The 24,482-nt window shown below is 36.1% G+C and overlaps 1 pseudogene; it reads right to left on the bottom strand.

The window, feature by feature from the left end:
* Window positions 1-23,368: 23,368 nt before the first annotated feature.
* LOC127124392 (uncharacterized) lies at window positions 23,369-23,468 on the bottom strand (annotated as a pseudogene).
* Window positions 23,469-24,482: the final 1,014 nt, after the last annotated feature.

Raw genomic sequence — 24,482 nt, 5'->3', positions numbered from 1 at the left:
GGTCTGTGATATATCCCCAGAGCAGAGTGTTGTGGAAAACGTCGTTCTCTCCAGTAGTACTCTCTTCCCCGGCCACGTCGCCAGCGGAGTTGCTATATCTCCCCGTCAGTGCGCTTATTCCTTCAGCAGGGCAGTGATTGTGTTCCTCCTCAGTAGTTGTGGATTTTTTTCCTCAGAAGAGCTAGCATTTGGTGGTTGATCCCCAGTTCTCTTCCGCATCCCTCAGTGGATTCTTCAACGGATCTCCCCAGGAGACGTCAGTAAGTTTGTGGTTTGGTGGATCGTGTATATGCAAAATCCCCTATAGAATGGGTTTTCCTCAACAGAATCAGGATTGCATTCGTGTTATCCCCCTCAGAGTCTCCGCCAGAGTTGGAAACCTCTGTTTTCCCCAGTAGGGTTGGTTGGTGATCTATCATGCATAGATTTGGGTTGATTCCCTGATTGCTTTTGATCCCCAGTAGAGTGGCTTGTCGCAGAATCTACTTGTGTGATCTTTCCTTCCTCCTCAGTGGGTTGTTCCCCAATGGAATGGATATTTGCATTATCCCCAGGTAGAGTTGCTTGTGCAGCCAGATTCTACGTGGATGATCTGTTCTCCCTTTGTGGGTTGTTCCCCAGTGGAGTTATTGCGGAGTTGCCTTCGTGGTAGTTTTTGCCCGTGCAGTGAGCTCTTGTTCCCCTGCAGATATTTTGGGATTTATCCCATTCCCCAACAGATTTGTCTTTGTGGCCGTTGTTGCCTGTTGTGACTTTCTGTGCTCCAGTTGGGTTGATTGCTGATCCATCACTCAGAGATTTGGTGTTTCCGGATGTCTCTGATCTTTTGCCTCCCCGCAGATCTTTGCTTTTCAGCTTGAAGATCTCCAGCAAATTGGCGTTCCAGTTGGTCTTTCCCTGGAAGTATAGTACCAGATGTTTGATTCCTGGTCCTGTTTGTGTTAGAAATGTCTGTTTTGTCAGCATTCATCAAACATAAATCACGCATATTCATGCATACTCATAAACATTCAGATATTCATGTTGCATATTTTGCCATATATCTTTTATTCGTTGTTACCTACTAGGGCGATATAGATCTCTTTATAGATCTCCCAAAGCAGATGTCGGGTGTTTAATCTCTCAAAATAGAGTCAGCCCTTAAGCAGAAAGTGTCTATCCTTTCCTGCCATTTCCCCACTGAGATACATCCTCGTGGATGACGATTATTTCCGTTCCCTCCCAACACACCTTGGGACGGGTTTACCCTTTTGAGTTATATCCTCATCAGGACGAGTCTTGATTTAGTCCGCCTTTTTGGTTTGATCCTAAATTGGCCTTTTTCAACTGTCTCTTGCGCTTCGCTGAGGCATAAATGAATAGTTGCTTACAAACCGGCGCTCATTCATCTTATCCTCAGTGGAATGTTTGACCTTCTGCCTACAAACCAGCAGTTATAAGTCCTATCTTTGCGGTTTTCTACCTACTACCCGGTAGTTATAAACCCCGTTTTCTCCCCTAACAGAGTCAACTTTGTTGTTCATCCCAACCGATGACAATTCCCCTTCTGTGGTTTTCTATCCAATCTTTGGTAGATGTAATCCCCTCTTTGTGGTTATCTTCATCTAGTACTTGATGTTGATTTTCCCTTTGTTTGGATAAGTCGCTTGAATAAGCACTTATATCCCCAGCAAATCTCTCGCAGATAATTGCCGTATGCTAGCAATTTTATCCCCAGCGGGTTCCTTCACCGTTGTCAGTGATTGTGTTCCCCGGATCATTTTTTTTCATCAATGTATCCCCGACGAGTCTTCTTTCGTTTACCCTCTTGTTGGTAATGTTGTGACTCCTTGTTTGATTGGCCATCTTTATATACCTAGTTTGGTATCCCGATGCCTTTCTTTTTGGACTTTTATCCTATAAACAACCTACAACCCGGTTCAGGATAATCTTCCTCTAGAGGTTATTATTCACGTTTTGACGGCTATGAATGATATATCTCATTCACTCTTCAGTTGAAACCTTTTGTGTTTCCCTAGTCGAGTAAGATTCGTTATTTCCCTTTTGCGGAGTCGAATATTTGTTGTTTCGGATAATTGCCGGATGCTTGCAATTTATCCTTTGAGTTGTCTTTCGTTTACCCGAATGCTTGGTATCGATTGTCTCTCTTTTCTGGTTGATCACCTATTATATACTTCGGTATCTCTGGTGTCTTTTCCTTTCGAGTATATTATTCACGGTCTGCCGGTAATGAATAATATACCTCTTGCGCTTTGGTTGGAATCCTTTGTTGATCTTCCCCCAGTAGAGTAAGATTCGTATTCTTTGTAGAATCGAATATCCATCCTATAAACAAGTTTGCTGTTCTAGCTTTCTTCAGGGTGGTGAGTGTCTTGGAACACAAACCAATTCACATTTCCGGATTTTTATCCTATAAACAACTTATAACCCGGTTCAGGATAATCTTCCTTTTGAGTATACTATCCACGTTCTGACGGTAATGGATATTATGTCTCTTTCGCTCTTGGGTCAATCTTTTGATTGTTTTCTCCGCAGAGTAAGATTCGTATTCCTTGTGGAATCAAATATCCATCCTATAAACAAGTCTGCTTTTCTAGCTTTCTTCAGGGTGATGAGTGTCTTGGAACACAAACCAATTCACGTTTCCGGACCTTTATCCTATAAACAACCTACAATCCGGTTCAGGATAATTTTCCGTGCGAGTATATTATCTACGTTTTGACGGCTATAGATAATATGTCTCATGCGCTCTTTTGTCGGATCCTTTGTTTGTTTCCCCAACTGAGTAAGATTTGCATTCTTTACAGAATCAAATGTCCATCCTATAAACAAGTCTGCTTTTCTAGCTTTCTTCAGGATGATGAGTGTTTTGGAACACACACCAATTCACGTTTTGGTCGGTCACCTGTTACATACCTACAACCCGGTATCCTTGGTGTTCCTTCCTGTCTGCTCCCTATTATGACCTTGGTCCCCTGTGGAGTCAGATTTTCCTGAGTTGATGTACCTTTTTCAGGTCTTTCTCAGATGTTTGGATTGATTGATATCTCTCACCCTTATGCCGGTCTTAGATATTCATTCTTCCTGAGTTTGTTACTCACTAACCGGTAACATCTCATCCTTTGGTTTCCCCTGGAAAGTCTTTTCTAGATTTCCCCGGCGGATTTGCGTTCCTATTCGTGTTGCTGTATTGGTGTTATCCCCAGTACATGCATTTTGTGAGTCAGCTTGAGTCTTTCCAATGGAAGTGTTTTCCTTTGGAATTTCTCTCTCTCCCCAGTTTGAGTCCTTTACTTCCCCAGTAAAGTCTCCAGTCTTATGTTTCGTTATCCCCTAACTCAGAGTCGTGTCCTGCTCACGCTTTCTTTTTCTTTTTCTCATCCCCAATAAGAATCCCCATGAGAGTCTTGTTAGAGTCTCTGTGCCTGGTGAGCATATTACTCCGATGGATCGTCTTTTCTTCTTTGTGGACCCTTATCCCCACAGAGTTTGTGTCTTTTACACGCATACATTTGCATCATGAGGTCTCTTAGGGACCAAAACTTGTCTCATTACTGTTATTTAAGCCCATTCTACCGCGTCGAGGTGAAGATTTCTAAACTTCATTTCTCCGGCTAGAATGACCTTAAATAGGGGCATCTGTAAGACCCCAATTTTGTCCCTAAGATCCCCATGGCATCATATCACATCATATCATTGCCTCAAGGATCTTTGTACACCTTTGCTTCCCTCCTAGTGGGTGGGTTATCTTGTGAGTGTGGTTCTTGATCACCAAGCATGTTTATCATTTGTATATCATTGCTTTTCATTTGTTTATTAACCCAAAAGTACAAAAATATTGTCATCTAACCTTGTTACTTGCAGATGAAGCAAACTAGGTCAAACAGTCAAGTCATTCATTAAGCAATGGATGGTAGCCATTCTTGAAGAATTTGGGCACCATGATCATTCATCAAGAGTTCACATGAGTTGTGACATCATTTTGAATCAAGATCTCAAGTGGTAGGGGCTTGGAATTCATCAGAACATGGTTCAGTCAACCAAAACCCTAGCAAAGTCAACTGTGGTCAACTGTGCATTTAATCAGTGATTTGAAGGTGTGAAATGGTTAGAAAGGTCTCATTAATGTCCATACAAGCCTCATATAACATGTCAAACATCAACAATGAGGAATTGGAGGTCAGACAAAAAGTTTCCCAAAATAGTAAGGACCTGTAATTTTCAACTGCCAAAAATGGAAAGGTCTTCTCCTCAACTTTACATCATCAATCAAGCTTCAAATCAAACTTTGTCCAACATGAAAGTTGGAGATCTTGCTCTTGCCTTTCCAAAAAGTCCAAGAACACTCATTTCTCATTTATGGTTGGCAAGTTATGATCAAATCATTTTCAAGAAATCTTGAACTTCAAGGAGGCATAACTCTTGAACCATTTGGCCAATTTGGGTGATTCTTTTTTGAGCAAATCCCATTTGACATGAGCTATCATAATGCATCATTACATTTCATAAAAAATCATCACATAAAAAGGTCATTTTTCAAGTGAACCATTTAAATTTTGGTGGGAAAAATAGTGATTTTGAAAAATACTCATGATTTTCATGCCAAACCACTTCCAATAGCTTCTAAACAGGAATTTGGATTTGCTTCAAGTAGAAACTTACTGTTCCATTGGTTGCACAAGCATAAGGGCATTTTGGCCAACTTGACATAAGGTTCATTTTCACTAATCCATTTGGTTTGGCCTAAGCATGATTAGCAAAGGTGATTAACAAGGACTATATAGTCCTAATCATAACAGAAAATTGGGATCCACAATCATAATTTCAGATCCAAATCCAAATTCATCCAAAATTCTCTCAAATCTTCAAAGGCTTTTCTTCAACTTTTTCCCTCGACTCTTGATTCCACTTGCAGATTCTCCATTCCAATCATCAATTTATGCACAATTGAGCATCTGTTGAAGAAGAAATTGTGGCAAATCGTGAAGAATCACCACTGTTGGAACCTTGCACCTTTCATGGCATTTTGAGATTTCTTCGAGTTTAAGCATAACTGAGCTGAAGCATTGATTTCATTCATCTTCCCTTGCATCAATCAGCATCTGTTTTGCACTTTGGAGCCGTGAAGCAAGCTAATCAAGAACTGCATCATCACTCAGATCAGAACTCGATCGATCCAATTCTTGCAATTACTATATGGCTTTTGTAGATCTTGAAACGTAGAGTATTATGCAACTTAGATCTCTTAAAACCATGCAGTATTGATAAAGTTATGTTGATTTGAAGATTGAGGATTGAATTTGTGTTTGCTCGATTCGTTGAACATGATTAGATTTAGGTCAAATGAATGATAGATTAGTGATGTATGTCGAATGCTGGTTCCAATGATGTATGCCTCATGCATTTCTGTGAGATTTTATTCTTGATGATGAAGAACATCAAGAACACGTGATGAATGTCATGATTACCGTTTCCAGATTCGTGTTAGATCCATTTGCCTTGCCTTTGCTTTTGAATTTGTGTTTCCCGCGCCATGGACCAATCAGAAGGCGCCACGCCTTTTAATGCAACGAGGCGTTTTGAGCAAAACGCGCTCAATTTGAATAGCGCTGGGGTTCGATTCCCCGTTCCAACCAAATCCAATGGCTTTGCATTATTTCTTCATGTGATGCTTACATGTTACATGCTTGGCCTTCATTCATTCTTTTTTTATTTCTTTCATCTAAAAAATTTGATAACTCAAAAAATACACATCCAAAATTCATGATTCGTTTTTTTGATGTGTTCCTCATGTGGTGTATTATTTTATGGATATTTTTAATAAATTTGTGCACGGATAGATTTAGTAAATGCCTAGGGTTTACTTTCATGTACCATTTCTTGCACCTTGCTCACTCTTCCTTTCATGAAATCTTGATGCCTAATTGGAAATGTTTGAAATTTTACATGCATGTTCTAGACTCACTCCTGGTCATTTTGGTATATGGTTTACTATTTTTGAGTTCCTGGATTGTGAGTTATGATGTAATCTTTGGAGGTGTGACAATTGGTGTCACACCATGTATTATTCATGTTCTTGATTTTATTTTCCATGCTTATGCTATACCAATTGCTCTGGATTTTTGCATGCTAATACTTCTGAATGTCTAGTTTGCTTGTGATTTTTCCTAGATTTTTTGAAGGCATTTTCAATTTGTTTGATATTTTTCTTTGCTGTTTGGTCATTTGTGAACTCTTATTGAGTGTGGAACTTCCATGCTTTGTGAAATCCTTATGCCTTATCACATGAGCCTGAAATTTTGTACAGTGGTTCTTAACATGTTGAAGTGTATCATGGCTTTGGTTTCATTCATTTATCTTATGCCATTTCTGTTTTACACTTGCCTAAAGTTGATGATTGATTTGATTCCTTGTATGAGCTTGTATGAACATGCTTTGACTTGTTGATTTTAATTGAATGGCTTCCTTTTATCGAAATGCTATTAAATTTGGTGTGCTGCTCATTGAATGTGTTTTGGTTAAGCATGGTTTTTCCTGGAATTTATTGAGCCTTTTTGGTATTTATATGCTTGTGTTCATTCTGTTTACACCATTGAGTTCTTAACTTGCCTAGTTTGACATGTTTGCTTTATGAAATGCAATTGGTGAATGTTTTTGATGTGGGACCAACTGGAATTTGTTCTTATTTGATTAATCTTGATTTTGATTAACTTTCATGTTCTGTTTTAAATTTTTCTCCTCCTTTGACCCTAGGCTTTGGCCTAAGGGTCTACTTCTCACATTTGAGTTTGTTTTCAGGTTAAAGAAGCAATTGCTTTAAGGAGTTTAATTCAAGTTGATTGAGTTTGGTTTGCTTGATTGTGATGAACTAACTTGGTTTGTTTTGTAGGATGCTAACTCATTTGGTTTGAGTTTGTGCTTTGCACATGTGATTGATTGTGTTGACTGTTGGCTCTTAACTTGTCTGTTTTGACTTTGTGATGGATATACTGATTATATTTGATTGATCTCAGGTACCATAGCTGCTTTAGTTCCTTTGAGAACTTGCTATTGCTTTGCTTGATAGCATTAGCATTGAGGTAGACTCTCTTGTCTCCATGTAGTCTGGAAGACCTGGCTTGTTATTTAGCCAGGCACCTGTCTGAAGTCCTCCTTAAGAGGCAATGTTTGTGATTGTTTAAATTTTGTCCCCAAGCAGGTGAAGTCCTTTTAATAAGGCAATTGGTAGACAAAAGAGATATGTAGCCTATCTCCTACTATTCTGTGAGTCACTCACCTTGCTCACACTACATGTGTTGATGCATAGTGAGTAAAAGTCCAAGATCTATCGAGTCATTAACTTGTGGAGAGAGTTCCAGCTTTCTGAACTCCCACACCTTCTGATATTCTATGCTCTCCCTGACCAGGGATAAGAGTGATGAGGCACACCCCTCATATCCTTTCATCTGCTTCACCTTGGCTCTCAATGTCAAGGTTAAGAGCACCATCCACCCTATTCCAGTTGACTTTTAAGTCTCCCCTTTTGATTGAGCCTAATTGTGTGGTTATAGTGTGTGCTAAATGACTTTGTTTGATTGATTGCTCGTTGCATTTGTACATGTTTGCTTGCATGCCTTTGTGCACTTATCATCATAAATTGTTCATTATTGCATGATCATCATTGCATATCTCTGTGATCCATGTTTGGTTTACCCATTGAGGACAACCATAAGTCCACTCATTGGCCATTGTTCCTAGGATTTGGAAGGGATAAAGTGTAAGACCATTTCACTTGGCCACTTATGTCCATTGCTTAAATGCTTGTTTGTTTGTTGTATGTGAGGATGCAATTATAAGTCCATGTTGTTGGCATTTGTACTCCCATGATCATCCTTTGGAGGTTGGTATAAGTCCAGACAGATTGGCATCCGACATCCAGGTTTTGTTGTATTTTAGGAGATTGGAATAAGCCTATTTATTGGCATCTGATATCCGCTTTTGCTTTGTGAGATTGGAGTAAGTCCATTTATTGGCATCCGGTATCATTGTTTTGTTTTAGGAGATTGGTGTAAACCCATTTATTGGTATCCGGTATCCGCTTTTGGTTGTGAGATTGGTATAAGTCCATTGATGGCATCCGGTATCACCTTGCTTTTATTTGCTTACTTGCATTGTTGCCTATTCCTAAGGACACACTTGAATCATCTTCTATATGATTTCAAGAGGTGAACCTTTCTAAGAAGTTTTACATTCCTTCATCCATACCCTCTTTGTCCTAAACCTTCTCACACTTTGCTTTCAAAAACTTTGACTTGTTGTGCAAACATCTTCATGTCTTTTCAAATTAGAAACCTGGACCCTAAGTCCTTGACTTTTCAAACTCCATTTCATAACACTTCTTTGAATCAATCTTAATCATACTTTGACCATATTTTGTGAATACTCATAATCAATTAACTTCACCCATTCAATTGTTTTGTGGCTTTGTCCATTGTTAATATGTTTTCATACATTAGCCATAGGTTTCAATTACCATAGCGGTTGATGTAAATCTTACCTTATCCTTAGTGAGTTGATTGTAAGTCTTCCATACTTATTATAGGGTTAACCCCTCACTAGCATGTCGAAGCCGTCCTCGCATGGTGGATTGTTGATTCAGGTTGAGTTTTCTCCCATTGGTAATGAAAAGCCTTAATGCTTGTGTTTAAAATGAACTCACAAATTTTTGGAAATCTTTTAGCCGAACTACGGCGTTTTGATCCTTACCTTTGATGGAAGGTACGTAGGCAACGGGTTCATCCGTTCAAACACAAAAATAATAAAATATACATTCTTTTCTCATCATCCCATTCATGTTTGCACAATATGTCAAAAACAGATAAATATTTTTATACAACAAGTGTGAAAAGGGCTCCCTAGGAGTACCTAGGACGTGATGGGTGCCTAACACCTTCCTATTGCGTAATTTACCCCTTACCCAGACTCTCTGATCTTTTATTGGTTTTCTACGTGTAAAACTTCTTAGGTTTTTGTTCGCTTTTTAACCAGTCCTTAGGATAAATAAAAGTGCGGTGGCGACTCGATTCATTGTATGCTTTGCTTATGGTTTAATCAATAAATCATATAGCGACGAATACACCACTACAAATAGTAGCACCAGTTGTAAACACAATAAAAACAACAAGATTTCATGATGCAAATGATGAAATAGATGTAGGGTAATAAAAAACATATGCCTCCTCAACAAGGAACATGAAACTTGAACTTCTTATACTTTAGTAGATGACTTCTCCATAGTTTTTAGGAAGTCTTAACTCATTATTGGAATTAGATTGACTCACGTGCATGGAGCGGATCTTCCAAGTGACCTCGTGCAGTAAAGAAGAGAATGTGACCTTTTCCACCCACATGTTGAGAGGACCAATAGCCAAATGGTGGTCTAGTACATCAGCCTATATGAAAACATGGAACCTCTAGAAGGATTGGGAGCATTTCAAGGAAATATTTTTGGATAAGTATTTCCAAATAGCTTGCGAGCCTAGAAAGATCTAGAATTTTAACAACTCTGACAGGGAGCCATGTTTGTAGCAAAGTATGTAGAGAAGTTCAAAGATATAACAACTTATTCAAGTTAAGCCCTATTTGAACCCGATGAGAAATGGAAATTAATCGGTTCAAGTTTGGGCTAAGGGGAGAAATTGAGCATAATATGGTAGATTAGAGGTTTGATACTCATGTCTAGCTGCTATAACAATGCTATGTTGTTGAAAACAGTTCGAAAAAGATTCAGCTAGAGAGAAAGCAAGCAATTCAACCCCAAAGAGACTTTGGTAGATTCAACCAAAATCTGAAGCCTAAGGGTTCTCCATCAAAAAGGAAGGTGGAGGTTTTGACACTTGTAAGAAGCCTCATTTTGGAGGGTGCAAGGTGGGAGTTTTAAGATGTTATAGTTTTAGGAGCTAGGCCACATGGAGAGGGATTATCCTAAGTAGATGACTCAAGGGATATCGAGAAGAGTACCTTGTGGAAAAAATATAGTTTAGACCTTGGATTCCATAAAAGCCAAAGGAAACGGTGACTTGATAGCTGATACCTTTACATGTACGGTTAACCATTTTTTGTTCTCTCTAATTGTGGAGCATCACACTCCTTTATCTCAACTAAGTTTGTAAGAAGGCTTGGATTAGAAGTAATCATAATACCTTCTTCGATTGTAGTCACCATAACCACTGATTGTAATGTAGAGTCCTAATAGAGTTCTGGTCGGTGATGTTTCATTATAGAGTAATGAATGCGTACAATGATGTTGAGTCATGGTTGACTCATCAAGATAATTTTCTAATCAATATACATCAATTCCTAATCAATATACATTAATGAATACCTAAATATTGAAGATACTAGTAATTGAAACAATGAATATTTTATATTCTAATACACCCCTGTAGTCAAAATTGGAGGTTGGCGAATATTGAGACTATTTCTGAAGTCATCAAATAACTGCAGCAGAATACCCTTTTTGAAAATGTAAGTTATTTGGTAATGAGACAGAACATGTAGAATGCATACTTGACCTTTTAGAAACCTTTTCACGCACATAATAGATATCCATTTCAATATGTTTTGTCTGTTGATGTTGGATAGGATTACCTAACAAGTTGACAACATTGATGTTGTCATAGTATACTAGAGTGGCTTTCGTGACTGGACATTGGCATTCTAACGGTAAGTTTCAAAACCAACATGATTCAGGAGCAATATTAGCAACACCACAATACTTATATTTAGCACTAGAGAAGGATAAGGTTGGTTGTTGTTTTGTAAACCAAGAGACCAAATTATCCCCAAGATAGACATAATATTCGGACATGGATCTTCTAGTATTTGAACAGCCTCCCTAGTCAACATTAATATATGTGGTGAGTATATCAACTAGTGAAGGAGATATGCATACCATATGTAATTGTACCATTAATGTACCTAATAATTCGCTTCAAGGCAATCATGTGTTGTGTTCATGGATCATGCATAAAAAGACACACTTGTTAGACGACATAGGCTATTTCAGGACTTGTGAAAATTAAATATTGCAATGCATCTGTAGGGCTTCGATATTCATAGGGATCATGATATGGATTACCTAAGAGTCCACTAAGCTTTACTTTGGTGTCCATCGAGATAGAAGATGGTTTGTAAGATAACATGGTAGCTCACTCAATTATCTATTTGCCATATTTATATTGAGAGAGAAATATGCCACTTGAAAGTCTAGTAGTTGAGATACTCGGAAAGTAACTCAGAGGACCCAAATCCTTCATGTCAAATCCAAAATTCAGAGCTTTGTATCTTTCATTGGAACCATCTGATTTCTTTTTATGCCTGAAAATCCACAAACTTTGAAAGACATTAGCATTAGTCGAATGTGGTACTAAATCCGACGTCTTATTTTCAATAAGAGCATTATATTCGTCTTTCATATCCATTTTCCATTTATGATATTATAATGCATTAATAAGATTAGTGTCCAAAAGAGAAATGATGGGTGAATTAGAGGTGTGGAGGCTAAAATGTTAACGTGGTTTGAAAATGCCATGTTGACTTCAGGTGGTCATTTGAGGAGATAATGGAGGATTGGCTAGAGAATGAGTATGTGTGGGTATGGTAGTAGGAGAATGTGTGTTAGGGTAGAGGTCGGTGGAAAATTTATGTTATTGATGGTATGGATTGACGTTTGACGTGGTGTGGGTGAGATGTGTAGGGGTGAGGTTGACAAGTTGGGTTGGGCCGAGAGGTTGGTTTGAGGGGTGTTCATAGTCTTTGGTGTGTTGGGTGTAGGAATGAGATACATTGGTTGAATTGTGATCAATGTAGGTAATGTGTGGTATGGAAAGTGTCCATCGTTCGTATTCAAAAATTCATAGCATGAGGACTCGGGAGCATGTGAAGTAGAGAATTGAAAAACATTTTCATAAAAAATAACATGTTTAGAAATAATGATTTTGCGACTAGACAATTCAATACACTTATATCATATATGGTTGGAGGGATATCCTAAGAGGACACATGGTGTTGACCTTGGATAAAATTTATTTCTAGTAGTCTAAAGGATTAATAGAAAATAGAGACACCCGAAAACTTTAGGATGAGAATATGAAGGAAGTTTTTGATAAAGAATTGTAGTTGGTGTTTGAAGAGCTGACTTTTTGTTTGGAAGAATATTTAACAGATAGGTAGCCATTTGAAGAGCATGAATCTAAAAAGAAGGTGGTAGAGAGGCATGTGCAAGAAGTGTACGGATGATATCGTTTATAGTATAATTTTTTCTTTCAAGTTTTCCATTTTGAGGTGAGGTGTGAGGACATAAAACCTTAAGGTCATTCCATTTAGTTCAAAAAATTTATGAAAAGAAGTTTTGTCATATTCTTTACTGTTATCACATTGAAAACATTTTGTATCTCTTTTAAATTGTGTTTTAATGTGATTACGAAATTAGAGAAAAATGGAGTAAGCTTTAGACTTATTTACAATAGGAAAAGTCCATAAAAAACCATAAAATTATCAAGGAATAACATATAATAACATTGACCACCAGAACTAAAAGTTAATTAAGTCCAAAGATCATTATGCACAATATCAAACGGAAATAAAGTGTGAGATAAAGAGTCATAAAGAGAATTCAAAATAGATGCTCCTGAATGTCCTAAACAATTTTCCTTAAATTATTTGATAAAGTAAAGAAAGTAGATTGTGTTGTTCTTTGAGTGGATGGTCTTGGAATAATAGGATAAAGTTCACCTGAGCTATTTTATCTCATTAATGGCATCCTTGTCTGAAGATTCTTCTTAGAAAAACCAAATGGATCAAATTCAATAGACATCATTATCAATGGTAATTTTTTGTATAAAGACAAGATTTTTGATTAATTTGAGTGCATGCAGGACATTATTCAAGGTTAAGGGGGTATGGGAATTGGTTAATAATGCATTGCCACAACCAATAATTGGAATATTATGACCACTACCGAAAATAATATGATTACTTATATTGGAATAAGACGTAATATTACCTCTGCTTGATGTCATATGAGATGTGATTCCTATGTCTATGTACCATTGCTCATCAGAAGGAGCCATAGATAGAGTGTGCGTTGCAGTCTAGATATATATTGGTGTGTATGACGACTATGCAGAAGTGATATGTTCCTGTTGTAGTTTCTTCCCAAGAATATCGGGTTGACAATTTGGAGCGACTGATCGCTGCCAATTTCCAATTGTAGGATATGGCTAAGAAGGAGTGGCTCATGGCTGCCACTATGTAGCCCAAGGAGGATGGGCTCATTTTTGTTATGGAGAGGGATGATTCCACGTCCATTATTAATAATGGTGTAATCATCCTCTGCGACCAACACCACGACAGCGGTTCCTTCTGCCATAGTTGTTGTCTGAACCACCACACTTGTATCAACCATCAGTGTTATTGTTGTTGTTATGGTTGGTGCAAATATGAGGAGAAATAGGAGAGTTGTTTTCCAGATAAGCAATAAACTCAAAGTTATTAGTGTTATGTTGTGTGCATTTTTCCATAGTCATTTCTTCCAAGACAACCATAGACCGAGCCTTATAACTAGGAGGCAGAGTTTCATAATGATGGATTTAAGAGCCAACAATAGCATATGCATCAGAGAGGTTGGAAACAAGTTAAATTACCATGCGTTCGTTTGATACATGTGCACCAACATTAGATAGTTGATAAAAAATATACTTAATGTGTTGGCAGTATGAGGAGGTGTCTAGGAATTGTTCCATGGTTGGAACCTTGTTTTACACGTGATGTGCTTTTTAACAAGGACAACTATTTTACTTTTGACAATGACAACTTTTGTCTAATGATGACAACTAATGAGGATAAGTAAAGCATAATCAGTTAAGCGGTTAAAGATGCAAACTAAAGCATTGGGGTTTATTGGACTTGACTATCCAGTGATGACAACCAAATAGAATTTATCTCAACCCTCATCTCAAGTGAAATCAAGAAAGTATCTATAAGAAGGAAAGTATATGAGAAAGTCTTGAAATATAAGAAAGCCCTGCCTTAATTTGTATGAGTGAAAACTATGTAATGACATAAGGCCATTTTCTTAAAAGTACATGGTTAAATCACAAACACACGATTTTTTTTTAAAGTAACTTTTCTCAAAGAAATACTTTCAAATTTTTCTTGTAGTCGTACCAAATGAGTTGGAAGCAATTTTAAAAGATCTGGTAACGTTTTTGTCTTTGCCAATCGATTGATACCTTATCCGAGTCATTTGGGAGATTTAAAAAATATGGCCTAATCAATTAGAAAATCATCTTAATAATGGGTAAAGGTTAGATATCTTTTATTTCCTTTTTAACTATGTAATCTATTGTAAAGGAGAAAACGAATCGATTCCGACATTTTTCCAATTGAATGGCGTGTCATAAAATACTTTTAAAATAATTACCTTTTTGAGTCAACCTCTAGCCTATAAATAGATGTCCCTTAACTCATTTCAAAGCATCCATAACCGTGTTTCATACCTCTCTATCTCTCTCACTCACTCACTCACACACTCTCTCTCTCCCTCTATCTCTCTCTCTCTCTCTCTCTCACACACACACACACACACATCTCATGTTAAAACAAAGTTTAAGGTTTGTGAGCTCACCCTGATATTAAAATCTCGCAGAGTTTGTTTAGAAGCTTGAAGAATAATCACTTCAAGATTCACTTGGAAAGGAGACTAACCGCTTTGATCCGCTGTTTGGAAGGAACACTCACTGCTTCACTCCGCCTTTTGGAAGGAAGACATACGACTTCATTCCGAGGTTTGGAAGGAAGACTTACTACTTCATTTTGTTGTTTCTTGTTTGGTTGGAAGTCAACTAAAACTTTCTTTTTCCTTGTATAAGAAGGGTTCGTGAGTATAACCTACTAAAATATCTCCAGTTTATTGGATACTCTTAAGATCAATTCTTGAGGACATGACTAAGTCATTTATTGATTGAACCTGTATAACTCTTTATGGTCCACACAATTCACCCCCCTGTATGGTAAGTCACATGTTCAATAAGTGGCATCAAATCCTAACTCATGTTTAAGGACTAATCATCTCAATAGGAAGTTGACTTCCGACAAGAGATATTTTCTAAACACACCACCATTTTTCAATAATAGTATATTTGATATTTGACAAACTAGGTTTTGAATGTTTCTACAAAGCATAAATCATGAATTATGGGAAACAATAATCAATAATTCATTTATCTCTACTCATCAAGTAAATGATGAAGTAGTAGATAAACCATATTCCCTATGGACCAAAGAAGAAAAGAGAAAGTTGGACATAGACTTTAAAACTAAGGGATTTATAAAAATGTCTTTATATGATAGTAAATTTACTATGTTCATCAGTGTTAAACTATCAAGGAAATATGGGATACTCTTGAAATGACATATGGTGTTTCTCCAAGTATCAAACAAGGGGAGATGAACACACGAGGCAAAAAAGATGAAAATGTCAATCTTAAGTGCTTTTCAAAACTTAGAAAAGTTAGAAGTTATATTGGAACCTTTGTCACTAACCAATTTCTAAGAGTTAAGAATTGGAAGTATAATCCAACTCTCAAATCAAAATATGGGAGCTAATTCAAGAAATAAGGAGATTGTAGAGAATTGAAGGAACTTATTCAATTACTTAAAGATTAAGAATTATAAACCGAAGAATCATCAACTTCATCATACTCTTATCATACAACTTCTGTAGAATCTTTCAAATTGAACAGTCTTTGAAAGATTTAACATAAAATAAAGGAACCTCTGGTTCAAAAAATGATAAAGAAGAAGAAGAAGTTTGTTCAATATTCCAACAAATAAGAGGAGAATAGTTATCAACCTTGAGGAGAAATATGAAAGAATCTTCTTCCGACGAAAAAGATGGAGTTTTATTAAAAGCAACCTACTAGGTAGATATTATCCCAGGTATTAAACCATCACATAAACAACTATTTAGAATGAGTGCTCAACTAATTAAATAAAATGAGAAACTTAAAGAACACAACTTAGTTCTTGAGGAATCTTTAAAGTCTCTTGAGGAAATCAATAAATCATTCAAGATAGAAATAACTAAGATTAGAAACTCAAGAGAAGAATGTAAATGGTGTGTCTCCCTTATAGAGGAAGTAACTGATTTACGTGAAACCCTAGGTAAGTTTACCCAAGGTAAAGAAAAGATTGACTTGATCTTATCAAGTCAAAGATCTTCCTTATATAAAAACGTACTAGGGTTTAAGAAGAATAAGAAACTTCGTTAAAATGTAGATCATGAGGAAACAAATCGTCATGTCTATAAATTCACTCACTGTAGAAGGGTAGGTCATTTGGAACCTTTATATTTTGATAAATTGAAGATATCTAAAGGTAAAGACCTTAGATCTTCTAGAACTAATACACATAGGCTCAATAAGATGTGAGCACCAAAGGTGAAACCTTATTGTTTTGAAGTTATACTTCACTTCTCGAAGCTTTAATGATTATTAATAGAGTTGTGCAACGCAAGAGTATACTTTTAAGTATATTGTATATGAAGTCTCTGATCCAAGAACATACGATGATGTCTGTCGCAGCTGGAAAAATACAGAGTCGCCACCATATTTTATTCGTTCCTAAGGAATAGATAAATAATGATAAAATCTATAGTTAAAGGGAGAGACTAGGGTTCAAGAGTCGGTTAAGCAAGGGGAAGGTGTTAGGCACCCCTCACTTTCATTGTACTCAATGAGATCCTCCTCTAATCCTAGGGTTAATGTGTGTTTCTAAGGGAATGTTTGCCTATATTTTTTTATCTATTTATTTATTAAGAAAATTCTATTATTTAGAAAAAAATAGTTTGATTTATATTGGAGGACACATAATTTTTTTTTGACTATCGTACTCGCTAGAGTGTTAAGACTTTATGCCTACATACCTCCACATTAAGTGAATGATCAGAGCACTGTAGTTTTTCTAGAAAATGATTGTGTGTTTTTTTATTTTAATTTTTGAAAAGGTTCTCAATGCATCGGGGCGGAGAAAGTATTTGATTTGAAAATGCCTCAATCCACAAGGGCAACGGACTTATAGTTTGAATGTGTGGAGTTGTGATTTTAGATTGATTTGTTGATTGATAAGGTGTAACACCAGCCAATAAACCTAATTTGCAAAAATGTACTTATAGGTTTACTTATAAAATAAAGGGTTGTGCTATATACAAATACATAATTATTATTTTGAATATTTGACCAAATAAATAAAAGAAAAAAGGTTATCAACTAATATTATTATTCTTTTGTTTTAAGATTTATTTAATTATTAATCCTAACTAGTTAATTCCTAATTATCCTAATAAAATTACCTTAATTAAATAGTTAGTCTTTAATTATTATAATAATCCTTAAATTATCCTATCATTATCCTAATTAATCACAAATATAAAATATCAATTATTTATTTGTTTTGGGGATTTTTTTTATATTAATAGCTTGCTTTTATGTCTAAATACTTTAATAAAACTAAAAGAACTTATTATTTTTATTTATTTTATAAACCAAATTTAATATCTTAAATAAAATTAAACTGATTAACTAACTAAATTAATAAAATTTACTTTTTGTATTTTTATTTTACATCTAAATATTATAATAAAATACACTTAATAAAAGGATTAGGAAAATCCATTTTATTATACTTTTAAGTATTTTTAGTAAAAACAAAATTAAATAACTAAATAAATCCTACTTATGTGTTTTTGGAATGAACGATAGTGAGCAATTTTCTAATGGATGATAATTTAATCCTTAATAAAAACAAATCAAATGTAATGAATAAATATAATTAAATGAAATTATATATAAAAAACAAGACAAACAGTCAAAGAGATCATAACAAACATGAACAAACTGATATCATAAGTAGTAAGTATCAAATCAAAAATAAACAAAAATTTAAATAATTTTATAAGTGAGGTAGTGAGGTGAAATCAATCTACGGGAAGGAGATTGTCCCCGGTAAATAAAGAAAGTGAAATTTTCTTTTTTCTCTTGTTCTTCGTGTTTTTTGTTCCACATTCTTGTAATTCCTCTTCTTTGTTCTCTTTTTTTTTGAAAAATCAATGATGATGATGAAGGCTTTAGGATTTTAGTGTTGTTGTTCATCAGTGTGAAGAATAACAATTTTGAGATACTATATTTGTAGATTGTGGATCGCAAAAGTGTAGAAAACTTGTGATATTTATAGATAAAGATTATGTCAAAAATTGAATGAGATTTGTGTATTTTTAGAATGATTTTATTTGACTTGATTTTATCTATTTCTTAAAGGTCAAGCCAAGGTATCTGAATGGATTGATGGCTTTGTGAATAAATTAAAATAAAAATTCATTTTAATAAATAAAAAAAATAAAAAATAATATGATAAATCTAATACTAAAAAGACTTTGACTTTTTTTATTTTATATTGATTTTCTTTGATTTTTAGCCTAAAAATCATGAAAAATCAATAATACAATAATTATAAAAAAAAATTTGAAAGTAAGAAAATAAAAAATTAAAAGGTGCGATTTTAATTATAAAATAAAACATAAAAGGGAGAAAAAAAATTCTAAAAGTGAAAAAAAAACATAAAAAAGAGGAAAAAACTCTAAAAGTGGGGAAATTAAGATTCAAACCCAAAACCTCCCCCTTATAGCACCTTTCACATGCTCTTCTACCAATTGTGTCATTTCATTTATTTGAAATAAAGTGACACTAAAAATTATATGAAGGGTGTGCAAAATTTGGGATACGACGATGGCAAAGTACAATGATCAAAGCAAGTTTTATTGAGAATGTCTAAAGGTGATTAGTTGAATGGATATGTCTGTAATGGACTATACCAACTCTCACATCCAAAGACGTGTAGAAAATGATACACCATATAATCAAGGTTTCTTGATAAAAGAGAAAAGTGACAAATCAAGCCCAAGGCCCAACATGCACTAAAGAAGCTGGAAAAAAAGCCCAATCCATTGGAATTGTGGCAATTGATTGGAGAAGCTTGATGCGCCTAATTTCAAATCATATCCAAGCTAAACTTTCCCTCCAAGCAAAGTAGATCCAATAATTGATGATAAATGACCAAAATCTGGAGACATTTGATTCACCAATCGATTGTCACACTAAATTTAGAAAGATACTAATTTAATTTTGAATCAGCACAATCTGCAATGAGTACTTGCCTGAAATACACGACCAATGCTTCAAAAGGCATGCTATAAATAGGTATTCCTCCTTCATTATTTCTTGTGTAACATTCTAAACCCCAAAATAGTTAAATCGTAGAATAATTCAAGCATTGATTATAGTGGACATGTTTAGGATGTCGCTCATCATAAAATAACACTTGTTCCAACTAAGGTAAAACATTATAATACACCTGTCATCACATGCTCACCCTCACTTAGGGTATCATCGCAATGGAAATCATCAACTAAGCATGCTTTATAATAATTAAGTCTCATTAAAATACTTCATCTGAATTAAAATAATGTGGCAAAAATCTCCACCATAACACAAGCTCATAACATCAAGAGTATAACATATGACTCTCGATCAGTAAAAACAAAAACTGAATAAAACAATCAAACGCTCCTAACCCCGGTGTTACAGGATCAAAGTAAGAATTCTAAAGTAACGAGGAACTAAACAAAGTAACTCCAAGAGCTAACTTCCACTTACATCAACAAACTATAATCCTGAGTATATGCAAGATGTCCATGGTGGACAACATCAAAGCAAAGGGGGTGAGAAACAACAAACCAATATTAACAGTGTAAAGAATTCTAAGGTAGAGAATACACAACAAACACACATTTATTACACTTCCATCAACAACATATTCTCACACCCAAATCATGATAACATTTACATAATCATATCCAATCATCAACATCATGAACAATCATCTACAAATGCAATCATATATGCAAATATACTCCACAACTTACTCATTATGCATGTGGTACCATTCATGAACACTCAGGTTCACTCACTCCCAATGCCCACCATAGGACCAGAGCACACCAAATCGTTACCATCACCATAGATAATGCCTCACCAATTCTCACTTGAAACCGACTATTCGCTCTGGATCCCCATCAAAGGACCAGAGCACACCAAAGTTTATCATCGTCACCATATGTAACACTTCACGGACTCCCACATAGAACCAACTACCCACTCCCGATCCATGCCACTGGAACGAAGCACGTACACCGTGATGCATGACTCTAAATAACATACATTATCACAAAAAGGTTTACCAAGAGGATCCCCACACACATCTCATCACTTATGCATCATATCATTCATCATACACAACAATCAATTCATGTTACAACATCAATAAATAACAACAAACATCAACCACTCAACAAATGTAACTTCATAAGCATTTATTCTAGTTGTCTTGCTAAAATAACAACACATCATCGTATAATCATAATGATTCGCTAACTGATTACAGAAGTCAGCACTAACATTACCATAATAGCTTTCCAACGCTTCAAACCACACCTCAATCCGAGTCATAAAACATAAGTTATAACGAAAATAATTGGAACGAAAAATCAGCATTTAAGTACCATTCCTCCTCGCTGAGCGAAGCATTTGCTCGCTAAGCAAGCTCTCTCTAAGCGACCATTCCTCGCTAATAGAAAGTCACAGAAAAACTTGAACCCTCCCATGTCACATTCTCTTCAATGAACATAGTAGCTCACTGCACGAACACTCACTAACCAAAGTCACCCTCAGTAAGCGAACACGTTCATACCTGCAAAAATGCATAATGCGGTTTGCCTCTGCAGTAACCCCAAAATTTACCCTATTTAGTTCCAAACATCCCCAAACGCCCAAAAAATTATATCATGTGTTATATGATAACACGAAATTATATCATATTTTAGGACTTAATTCCATTAAATTCTATGACTATTTATTTCGGTTTACTGCATTTTATGAGATATTACGTGGTATTTTCTTCCTATTTGTCTCAGGTAGTCCATTTTGAAGAACAAGTGAAAACGGAAGAAAAGAAGGTGCAAAAAGGAGAGAAAAGGAACCAAATGCCAAAGCCCAGCCCAAAGCGCACAAGTCACCAATGCTGTGCCTGTGACGGACGTCACAGGGTGCGTGACGAGCGTCACGCAAAACAGCCTTGTGACGGACGTCACACATGGTGTGACGAGCGTCACACCATTCCACTACCTTTTTGGCGCAAGTAACTCCCTCAGAAGACTTGAAGAAGAGACGTTGAGGAGTTGGTCTCCTATATCCACGCCGTGTATTTAGCCACGTTGAAGAACTGGAGAAACGAAAAGCAGTTACCAGCACCAATATAAATAGCCATCTCAAAAACCTAAAGGCCTCTCGGTTTTTCCACGCTCATATTGCCGAAGCTCTGCCAATTTTCTTTTCACGCTTTTGCTTATTTTCTTTTCCAGCAACTTAACATAGTTTATTTTATTTATTTCTTTTGCAAGTTCTACATTCTTTTTCCCTTGCAATTTACCTTTCCCTTTTTAGCATTTAGATATTTTTCGCATAATAGTTTCTACACTGGAAACTATTGTGCAACTTTTTATCGGATCTAACCTTACGTTAGATTCTAGTTTTATTTCCTTGGTTTAATTTATTGTTTAATTGAAGAATCGAAGAACAAATCCTACCGGCTTGTGGTGGAGTGTTCAAGACTATTGTATTACGCATTCAGGTTCTTTAATCATTATTTAATATTTTGTTTTATTATTTATCTATATTATCTGCCTGGAATGAGTCTGTTTATGCATGATATGTATTCTTGTTTATTTAGCATGTCTGGCTAATTCGCCTAGGTATCGGTATGTAAAGTAAGCAGAATAAGGGATCAAGACTGAGTCGGTCTATCTAAACTTAAAATTAAAATCAATCTTTTTACGGTCTCAACTTACAGGTTTAATAACAAGATTTTTTACAAAAGTAAAGGACATAAAGAAGTTAAAATCAATAGAGCGAGAGTTTGAGGTTTTAACTGGACAGTGTAAGTTAGGCATTAATTCTAGATCAGGGCGAGAGCAAGTTTTAGAGTTAATTAAATTCTGACCTTTTCCAAAAAGTATTTTTAAAGATTGAATGTGAGGACGAGAGTTAAGCATTTGGATTTGATTATATAACCTAAGTCAACAGAGCGAGAGTTTGAGATAAGGGTGTTTAAAACGGTCAGTGTTTTCTTAAAAAGAGTTTCTGCAACTTTATTGTTTTCAAAATATGGTTTTTGACTTAATTATAAGTGACAGCTACATTAATATAAAATCATGGTTTATTCAACAGAGCGAGAGTTTGAGATAAAACCTTTAACCAATAAAGTTAACTGAAACGATTTATTTTTAAAAAAAAACCAAGAAACCGACAAAGACTTGATTCCCTAGTTTTGACGAACTACATACCGATATCCGTTTTATTAATATTTAATCTAGATGTTAGTTTAGCCTTTAGTTTTTTCCCAAACAATCAAACATTTTTAACCTTAGATTTACGTAGTAACCTTAGATAACGGTATATCGATTCATAAGTCCCTGTGGGATCGATATCTTTTAAAACTACGCGATAGAACTGTGCACTTGCAGTTTGTATCCCATTCTCGACTCACACAGTCGAGCGATCAAGTTTTTGGCGCCGTTGCCGGGGACTTTTATTCAATCGATATCGTAACTCTTCCGTTACGCTGTAGAGACTAAGGTTTCTTTTTCTTCTATTCTTTCTTTCGTTGATTTGTATGCCACGCACTCGCTCACAAGGTGAACCGCTCTATCTACGAATCAACGATATCGAACTATATCTCCGAGTCTTACGACGAATTCGGGAATATCGTGCTGCAAACAATCTCCCTCCTATAGACTTTCCTGATCTCAAAGATCTTCCTTCTTTAACCGAGATGGCAGAACCAGCTCGTGCTCTTAGAGATTACGCCGCTCCATCGCAAGATGAACCGCATTCAAGTATTGCTCCGCCCGCAATTGAAGCAAACAACTTCGAACTCAAACCTTCGCTGTTGCAGGCTGTGCAACAGAACCAATTCTCTGGAAATCTTACCGAAGATCCAAACCTTCATTTATCCGTATTTGTTCAATACGCTGATACTGTTAAAGCTAATGGTGTCACTTCAGAGGCAATTCGACTTCGTCTTTTTCCTTTCTCATTAAGAGATAGCGCTAGAAGATGGCTTCAATCTCTTCCTTCCAACTCAGTCACCACATGGAACGAGTTGAAGAAAGTTTTTCTTGCCCGATATTTTCCGCCAAGCAAAACAGCTATGTTAAGAGCCCAGATAAACGGATTTAAACAGAAAGACAACGAGTCTCTTTTCGAAGCATGGGAAAGATACAAAGACATGATGAGACTTTGCCCACACCATGGTTTGGAAGACTGGTTAGTAATTCACACATTTTATAATGGTCTCTTATACAATACAAGGTTAACAATAGACGCCGCTGCAGGTGGTGCACTAATGAACAAACCTTATGCTGATGCTTACCAGCTTATCGAGAGCATGGCCCAAAACCACTATCAGTGGGGAACCGAACGAACAACGGTGAAAAAACCTCAACCGAAAACTGGCATGTACGAGATAAGTAACCTTGATCACGTTAATGCAAAAGTGGATGCTTTGGTCCAGAAAATTGAAAGTTTAAACGTATCACCTCCAGCCGTCGTGGTTGCTATAACTCAGAATTGCGAGGTCTGTGGAATCCAAGGCCACACTCCTGCGGAATGTCAACTCTTGACTGGAATCCAAGCAGAGCAAGTAAACTATGCTCAAGGAAGCCCCTACTCGAATACCTATAACCCAAATTGGAAGAACCATCCAAACTTTTCATATAAGAGTAATAATGCTTTATACGCACCTGGACAGTCTCCAAATCAAGCCCCATCTATACCTCCGGGATATCAGAAACCGAATCCTAACAATAATACCCCTAGAAAATCCAACTTGGAAATCATGATGGAAAACTTTATAGCTTCCCAACAACAAACCAATAAAGATTTCTTAAACCAGAACATACATACTGGCGAACAACTTAAACAACTAGCAAGCAAAGTAGATGCCTTGGCTACCCATAACAAAATGCTAGAAACACAAATATCACAAGTAGCTCAACAACAAGCACCTACTGCTGCCCCAACTGGTACATTCCCTGGACAGCCCCAACCTAATCCGAGAAGCCAAGCTCATGCAATTATATTAAGAAGTGGAACGGAGGTGGAAGGACCGTCTGACCCAAGGATAGAAAACCAAAACCCTAAGAAATCAACTGAGGAAAGTGAACCTAAGGAAAAGGAAGAGAGTAATAAGGAAACCCTAGAAAAGAAGGAACCTTATGTACCTCCACCACCTTACAAACCACCTATACCGTACCCTCAAAGGCTTGTTAA

Source organism: Lathyrus oleraceus, chromosome 2, assembly GCF_024323335.1.
Source record: "Lathyrus oleraceus cultivar Zhongwan6 chromosome 2, CAAS_Psat_ZW6_1.0, whole genome shotgun sequence".
NCBI lineage: Eukaryota > Viridiplantae > Streptophyta > Magnoliopsida > Fabales > Fabaceae > Lathyrus > Lathyrus oleraceus.
Note: the sequence above shows the minus strand (reverse complement) of the source record. Positions and strands in the feature narration are given on the sequence as shown.